We start from the raw sequence: 8461 nt of genomic DNA, 5'->3' as shown, positions 1-8461 counted from the left end.
GCACAAACTACATTTCCCATATGCCTTTAGCCTGGTGGCTTCCTGTGAGATTCTGTTACCAGAAAGCAGAGAGGGAACTTAGTAGCCAGGAGGAAGTAAGGAGAAAGTAGGAGGTCCTGGAGAAAGGACTTCCTTCTCCCCTGTTTGCTCAATGTCTCTGGCAAAGTTGCCCCAGCAGTGCCCTTCAGCCCAGAGCAGCAGCTGGTTGCAGCCTCCAGTTCCTTCTGGCATTGCCAGGACCAGCCCCATGCCCTCTGGAACCGCCAATGGTAGCCCGTCCTGCCCCTCCTCAGAGCCTTGCAGTGCTCCTTCTCCACTTTTGTTCCCGAAACCCTCCAACACCTGTGCGCTAATAACCTATACTAAGTCTCCTCCATTAGAACACTTCGTGTCCTGTTTTCTTGACTAAACCCTGCCTGCCTCATGATTTTGAGTCAAGCTTCATCCACCAAGCAGAAGCACAGGTATTCTTCGGGTCAACGGAGGCGAGGAGAAGATGGTGACTTGGAGTCTTCCCTGTTTAGGAGGGTGACTTCAAAAGACAGAATCACTGGAAAGCAGCAACACATGTCTGAGGACAGAGAAATGAACAAGACAAAGTCCCTGCCCCCATGGAGCTCAGGATCTAGTGGGAAGAGTGAGGCTGCAAATGGGTAAGTCACAAACAAGTTACACAGTTTGGCAGGACACATTAGTTTTCCTAGGGCTATGGCAAAGTACCACAAGCTGGGTGGCTTACAACAGCAGAAATGTATTCTCTCACGATTTTTGGAGGCCAGAAGTCCAAAATCAAGGAATCCAAAATCTACTCATGGGCATGGCCATGCTCCTTATGAAGTCTTTGTGGGAGGACCTTTCCTTGCCTATTCCAGCTTCTGCTGATGCCAGGCATTCTTTGGCTTATGGTCGTGGATTCCAATCTCTGCCCCCATCTTCACCTGGCCTTATCCCCTCTGTGTATGTTTGCAAGAACAGTTGTCATTGGACTTAGAACCCCACCTGGATAATCTAGGATGATTGCATCTCAAATCCTTACCTTAATTATATTTGCAAAACTGCTTTCTCCATAATAAGTCGCATTCACAGATTCCAGGGATTAGAACGCAGACATCTTTTAGGGGGCCACCAGTCCATCGACTATACAAGGTAAGGAAGTAGAGAGGTGGGCAGTTTTAGGTAACACACTCAGGACAAGACCCCGGTGAGCAGAAGGAGCAGCCATGGACAGGTGAGAGAAGAGCTTTCCAGAAAGATGGAAGAACAGGTCTGAAGTGCCAGGTCTACCCCTCCCCTCCTTTCCCTCTGCTCCCTAAACATTTATTTCTGGGTGTCATGATCTTTCAATATTCTCTCTGCTTTGGACTCTTTCCTGACGTTCTCACATGGTGGTCTTTGATCATCATCTTTAAATTTTTCCTCCTGCAGGTGATGACCTCTGACCACTCTCTCTAAAATACCCCTGTTCCCATGTCACAGAAACCTACCATGCTCTGCTTTCCATCCCCCGACCCACATCTGCCTTCAGCCTCAGCTGCAGAGGACCTGTCTGTGAACTCAGATTCTTCTTGTTCTTGGAACATGTTGCCCCAAGCTCCCCGTCTCTCCTTCTTCTGTCTGCATCAGGGCCACCTCTGACTGTGTGGGAGTCCCCTCTGCCAGTGTCTAAGCCCAGACCCAAAGTGTGAGGAGTCCACACCCCTGGAGTCTGGAGCCAACTAATGAATGTTCCATATCTCTCAAGTGGACATTTTGGCAGGTATTTTATACACGTCTGTCCCTTCCCACAGGAGTGTAAGCACTAAGAGAGAAACCCTTTTCTGACTTCACATACCCAATTATCATCCATTGACTGACTCCTGTGTGCATTGGTTATTTCAGTGACTCTTCACCACTCAGGGGTTCAAATCTCCATTTTATGAGAAACCACCTCAATTCAGTTTAACCTTTGCTGTTCTTGAATATATGAAAAGTGCTATCTACTACAGTTCATTCTAGAAAAATAAATAAGAATTTCAAGGTAAGTTGCTAGTAATTATATCTCATCCTAATCTTTAGCAACACAATACAGAGAAAAGTAGAAGACTAATGCTATTTCTACTAAACTGATTTCCTTTAAAAATAAAATCCTAAGATTAATGTAAAAATTTTTCATTTTACAGATGAAAAGTTGGAGTCCTGGGCAGTTTGTTAACTCCTCAACATCATAGCCCAAGATCATCTCCAAGAAGTGAAATTTAAAATCAATTCTTTCAGATTCCCAAATCAATGCCCTTTTCATACTATTACACTTGCTTTCACTGAGTAATGAAACGGAACTTCAGACAACACTGGCCATCCAGTGAAACCACTGATTAATTCAATGGAGGATGAATTCCTTTCATTAAACTCTGTTTGTCCTAGATTATATAGTGAGTGGAAACCAATGTGTATTAAGATTCTACCTCAGCATTATTTGATTTCCTCACTAATCACATAATGGGAGATGTTCTCTATAAACCCTTAGAGAGGAATCTGGAAACCCTTGATTTGACATAGAAGCACTTTTTTTCTCCTGATAATCTAGGAGTGCTGGTAAACAAAAATTAACCTCATCAAAGGTCCCAACTCAGTTGCGTTTGGCCAAACCAGACCTAGTTGTGATAATGGTAATAACATCATCAGGCCAATTACAGGAGGTACACTGTGGCCAGATAAGGAGAATGCCAGTAGTAATTTAGTGATTGAAAATGAGTTCACTAATCCAAATTACATTTCCTCTTTTTTTTTTCTTTTTTAGTAATGGTCTTGATCCCTATTCTGATCTCCTCATCCAAAGTAACATTTACATGCACGAGACGCTCTGCCCGGGATTTTAACCTTTCCTAATCTATCCCCACAACAACCTGGTGAGTAGTATAATTAAAATCACAAATTAATGGCAGGATCATAGAAAGTCTTCACTGTTCAGAGGTGGAGAGAAGTTATAGGCTACTCTGAAAATCTGATGAAAACTTAGGGATGCTTTGGGAACAAAAATACATATAATCACAAGATACACACACACACACACACACACACACACAAACACAAAAACACATATACTTTCCAGGGGTGTTCATATAAGTCCAAATATGAAGTTATATATGAACTTGGGTTAAGAAATTCTGAGTAGGAAACTCAGGCTTAGAAAGCTACCAGCAGCAGTAAGTTGCCTAAAGTACCCTAACAGTTAAGGGGCTAAAGTATGATGGGACTCACAACTGTTTAACCCCAGAGACTGCTTCAAAGCCAACACCATGTAGTTTCCTGAGAAATGGCAGTAAATTCAAACCCAAGCACATTTTGATTAAACTAGAAAGCACACTAGTGTCACGACTGCAGAATATTAACTTCAAGGAAGATCATCATGACCGTTAATAGAACTCCATTAACCTTGGGAAAGTGCACTTGTCTTCCAACTCAGGAAAGATCAGGCACTGGGAGCCCATTTGCCTCGGGCACATCCCAAGGCAGGACAGTCCACTTGGCCATTGAGCACATCCTGGCTTTGCCTGGTGAGACTGTGGACCCCGGCCTGGAACAGCCAACTCCCATTGCCCAGAGTCACTCAATTCCCCATGGCCTGAGCATCAGCTGAGCGCTGAGCTGCTGAAGTAGATGCAGAATAGGACACACTCAAGATGGTAATTACCAATGGACTTTGGATTAGGCTGAGCAAAGATGAGTCTCCTGTGTTAGACGTGTCAGTTTTCATTACCTGCACATGAAATGAAGGAGGCATGCTGTGATGGGCACTTGATTAAGAAAATTAAACTAATTTAGCTGTAATCCTGTAAACACAGAGAGGCAAAGGCCCTGAGCTCTTTAATTTGCTGATTTGGCCCCATGAAAAAGCTTAAATGGTAATGAGGATCTTTTTTTAATGAGAAATGTTTTTTAACATCTGAGATTGGCATTTCTTCGCCATTATGAGGGAAACATTCACTCAGTCGTTTTGATACTTGAAATTGTATTTATATCACATGAAAAATCCCATATAAGTCTAACTTGAATCTCAGGTTTTAAGTGATTTTGATTAACAGAGGAATTTGGAACACAGAATTTAATTTTTGAAGAGAAATATTTCTAAGGTTGCATTTTGTAAATTTACCAGGAGATGGCAGTGTCTGACAAAGGGTTTTGATATTCCCTTCCACATCCCACCTCCACCCGCTCTCTCTGTAAAAGTTTTTTTTTTCTTTTTCAAAAGCCATGGCAAATAATTGCAGAAATATAGGCGATACTCAAACATTACAGCTGCGCACTGCAACTGAAACCAGTTGTTTCAATCCTTTGGAAAAGTAAAATATTTATTTTTAATCCTTCTCTATCCTAAGTAATGGGTTCAATTTATCTCAATAAATCAAACCATATTATGAGATTAATTTATGGTAATGCAAATAAATTTAAATCAATGAGAATTATTTTTGTAAATACTGACTCAATGGGACTGTTCCGTAATTTCTTTTTTACGTTATGACTTTCTAATAACTATATCATCAGATTTTGCTGTTTTTTTCCAATTCAATTTACCATTAATGTGTGCTGGGCACTAAACTACAATCACTCTGTCAGACATATTACCTTCCTGTAGGCGTCAAGAAATAATAAACAGAAAGATAATAGTCAAGGGTCAGGAGGAAGGAATTTGGAATTCAGAGTCTGCCAGTTCTGGTTCAAACCCTTGTTTTAATTACCCTGAAAATGGCATTTTATGATTACTCCTTTTTTTCATACTACTTTCTGTTTGTGTGTATGTCCACTTTCCACTGTATCTCAGGAACTGTGCTCTGAGTTTATATCTTCACACACACACACACACACACACACACACACACACACACACAATATTTTATTCAATAAGTAACCCAAGTACTGTGCTAAGAACTGAGGCTGCAGTGGTAAATAAACTAGACAGTTCTTTCCTCTATGAAGCCTGCTTTCTGGGGAGCAGAGGCAAACAATAAAAATAAATATACAAATAATAGATGAGTTTCAGAAGGGATCATTGGTACAAAGTAAAATTAAGCCAGAAATAAAAAGTCTGCAGGTGTGGTGGAAGAGGACACCAGACGGGTCCTGGACATAGATGCCTGCCTCTCTGGAATGTGCTCCTTTATTAGACTGGCATTACTGCCATCAATCTTCTAGAATAGGATGCCTTGGCTTTCTGCATTTATAAACATGGGCAGTCATGTGTGGCGACCGTAGTCTCTCCTTGTGGCATCTGGTACCTCCAGGCTGTAGGTGGGACTTTGTGGGAGGGTAGAGATTTCCGGCACTGATGCTCTTTTCTCCTAGAACCTGTGAATGAACAAGGGGCCAGGTGCTGACACCTGCATCATTGGGTTTCCGCTCCTGTGGGCATTCTGCTTCTGTCTGTCATACCAACATACCTGTCACTTCTGTTCTGTAGGTCCCTATGGATGCAAGAGGACCTCCTCCTTTACCAAGTCCACCCTGCAGGCCCTTCCCCACAGCTCCCCTTTTATCCCTGTTCATGTGCTCTCTGAGCTGCCTCCAGCTCCTGAGTGTCCTCAGGGACAGGGCCTACCACCTCCTCCTCGATTATTTGTAAGATGATCTGAACAGTATGAGTGGATGTGTTCAGCACGTTCAGCTTCTGTCTTGTTGAGTCTTTGAGAAGACGTAGAGATCGCCTCACAGGCTTTGCAATGCAAGGGTGCTGCTGGCTGAGGACACTGTTAAGCTTCCTCAGGTTTCTCCAAACATACATATGTTGGGCTGTGTCATTTTCCCTTACTGAGCTGGGCTGCAGGTGTCTCTTGTGGAGAAGAAAAGAGTCTTTTTGTAGAAAAGCAGGCACATCATTTCTGCAGATGTGCCTCGTACAGAGCCCATGTTCCTGGCTCTGTGAGAGATGAGGCACACCCCTACCATCAGGGGCTTCAGGTGTCCAAATGGAGAGAGAGTCACATGCATTAAATGACACGGAGCTTCTGCTCTACAATAGTGGAAGCACCAGTAATGGGTCCTCGAGTACAAGAGCGAGAGACATGAATCTCATGGGAATGAATTGGAGGCTGTGGACGAGAAGGAAGAGAGGAGATGGTGCAGAGGGGAGGGTGTTGGACTCCGTGAGACGGAGTTGGAGGCTCTTTCTGGCAGGGCCCACGACCTGGGCAGGGAGAGTGGGCGCAGCGTGAGGTCCACACAGAGCTACGGCATGGGTTCAAGCCCGGTTCACGCAGTTATCATCTCTGAAATGTCACGGTGGCCAAAGTGCACCTAGTTCATTATCTAAATAAAGACTGTTGTTTCCCTTGGTTTTCTGAAGGTTCTGGATCTGTGTGAAAGAATGCCCTGGAGATTGGTAGTTCAACTTGGTTCTTATGGGATGCTTGTCTGCCTAAGTTTGTGTGCCCTGTGAGACTAAATGCAATGAAAGGTTGTAGATCAGCTGTTTGGCTTCCTTGGCCTTCAGCCTGAGTCAGACTGTTAGGGGGAAATTCAGGGTTGACCAAGGAACTGCCCCTGCTGGACTCCTGTCACCACACCCCTGCACTACTGTCACCACCCTGGCTGAAGGTTTGCATCTCTGAAATTTCCCTCATGATTGCTTGAGGCTTTGCCTGTGTTCCTGCCATCTCAGCCCTAATACCACGTCTCAGTGGGGCCATCTCAGGGCCTCAGCTTTGTAATCTGAGAAGCAGGGATAATGTTGGTCTCTGAGGTCAGTGCGATGAAGAGGTGGTTAAGCACATAAGAATCTGTAAAATGCATGGCATGAATGGACACTCACCCTTCTCAGGGTGGAAATGAATGTATCTGCACACAGATCATCAACAGATGTTCACTCAGTTTCCTGAAACTAAGGGTATAATGCCTGAGGCTGGAGATTGGCAATTCCTGTTTCAAAAGATGCAATAAAGATGCCTGTGTGTTTTCTATTAAAATTCAGGTCCTACTTTACAAAGAAGGAAAAGATAACTGTGAGGATGTGTACATTCAGGGATCTACCTCTAAGATCTGAAGATAATCTTCTTCCATTGCAGGTAGACGCACAAATGCAGCCACACAATTAAGTGCTCATCCCAGGCCGCACATATATCATAGAAGACAAAATGCATAGAGGAGAACACAAGATCCCATTGCAATAACCCCAAATCTCTTTGTCTTACAGGACAATTTGAAGTTTGAAGAGGACCCTGAACTGTGACCAATAGGCTGTGGCGATGTGATATATTTAGAAAAGTTGTCTGATATGCATATTTGAATGAATTCTTCCCCTGAACATTCCTATCCCCTCTATTTTGTCTTCCTCATTTCCCCTGACAAACCCATCACCGTTCTGTCTCTGTGTCAGTATCTGCTTCCAGGAGGACCTACGGTCATTCTATGTTGATGTACATAGTGTGACTCCTGTATACACGGTCACAAACAGGTAGAATCTACAGTAATAGGGGCAGAAGATAAGTGACTGTTTGAATTGTATTGACTGCACATGTCCCCCTGGTTCCTTCTGGGCTGGTGGCCACAACCTTCCTCTAGATCTGGTGACGGTGGTGTTCACTCCTCAATAGATCCTCGCAAGCACACGGCACCTGCTAATCACCGTGGTGTGTGGTGATCAGCAGGGCAGCTATCAGTCCCCAGGAAGTGGCTGATTCGTGATTGCAAGACATGGATGAGGGGTCAGCAGTGTCTCTGGTAGAACAGTAAGGAAACCCTGCATTAATGCACATGTTGTGGACTTTTCCCACCTACTCGCTATCTCACAGCACCAATCCAGGTGGGCACTGAAGAAGACTAATGGTGGTAGTTTTGGAGTGAGTCTTATGAGGTCCCATATTCCTCCCAGTGTATTGAGACAGAGCACAAGTGAGGGAGGGGGAGACAGAGAGGGAGACACAGAATCCAAAGCAGGCTTCAGGCTCTGATCTGTCAGCACAGAACCGAATGAGAGGCTCAGACTCACAACCCATGAGATCGTGACCTGAGCCGAAGTCAGACGCTTAACCGACTGAGCCACCTGGGTGCCCCTCCTCCCACTGTTTCCTTAGTGACAGATGGGTAGGACAGAGGTCAGTGACATGATACTGTTCCTCCCTCACCACCATGGAGGATTTGGTTGTAAGCATCTGGCTCTTTCCGGGTCCTCAAAGTCCATGTATTCTGCCACAGAGCCCCTGACGCCTGCAGGGCCCTTCTTCCTCCCAGGTTGCAGAGACAACCATCCCTCCAGCAAAATTAGGGTCATGGCTGGGCCACCAAGGGCTCAAAATCTGGCTGTCCACATGGTTCCCTGCAGTGGCTAGGAACAGTAGTGCTCCAGTAAAGGTCAGCATGAGCAGCTTCTCTAAACAGGATTCTCATCCACTGTGATCAGGGCCTGAGCTAAAACATGACAGGGGAGAGGGGGACACAGGAGATGTGGTGCTGTTTCCTGGACAGGGCTGCACAGAGCAGAAGGCCAAGGGCT

The 8461-nt window shown here is 44.7% G+C and overlaps 1 long non-coding RNA gene across 1 annotated transcript; it reads left to right on the top strand.

The window, feature by feature from the left end:
• The first annotated feature begins 585 nt into the window (after nucleotides 1-585).
• LOC122213402 lies at nucleotides 586-7212 on the top strand. The gene is made up of 3 exons (XR_006199495.1): nucleotides 586-653; nucleotides 2777-2885; nucleotides 7163-7212. It is a non-coding gene; the product is annotated as an uncharacterized LOC122213402 (long non-coding RNA).
• Nucleotides 7213-8461: the final 1249 nt, after the last annotated feature.

The sequence above is a fragment of the Panthera leo genome, chromosome A2 (assembly GCF_018350215.1).
Source record: "Panthera leo isolate Ple1 chromosome A2, P.leo_Ple1_pat1.1, whole genome shotgun sequence".
Classification (NCBI taxonomy): Eukaryota; Metazoa; Chordata; class Mammalia; order Carnivora; family Felidae; genus Panthera; species Panthera leo.
The sequence above is the reverse complement of the archived record's forward strand: the minus strand, read 5'-3'. Positions and strand labels throughout refer to the sequence as shown.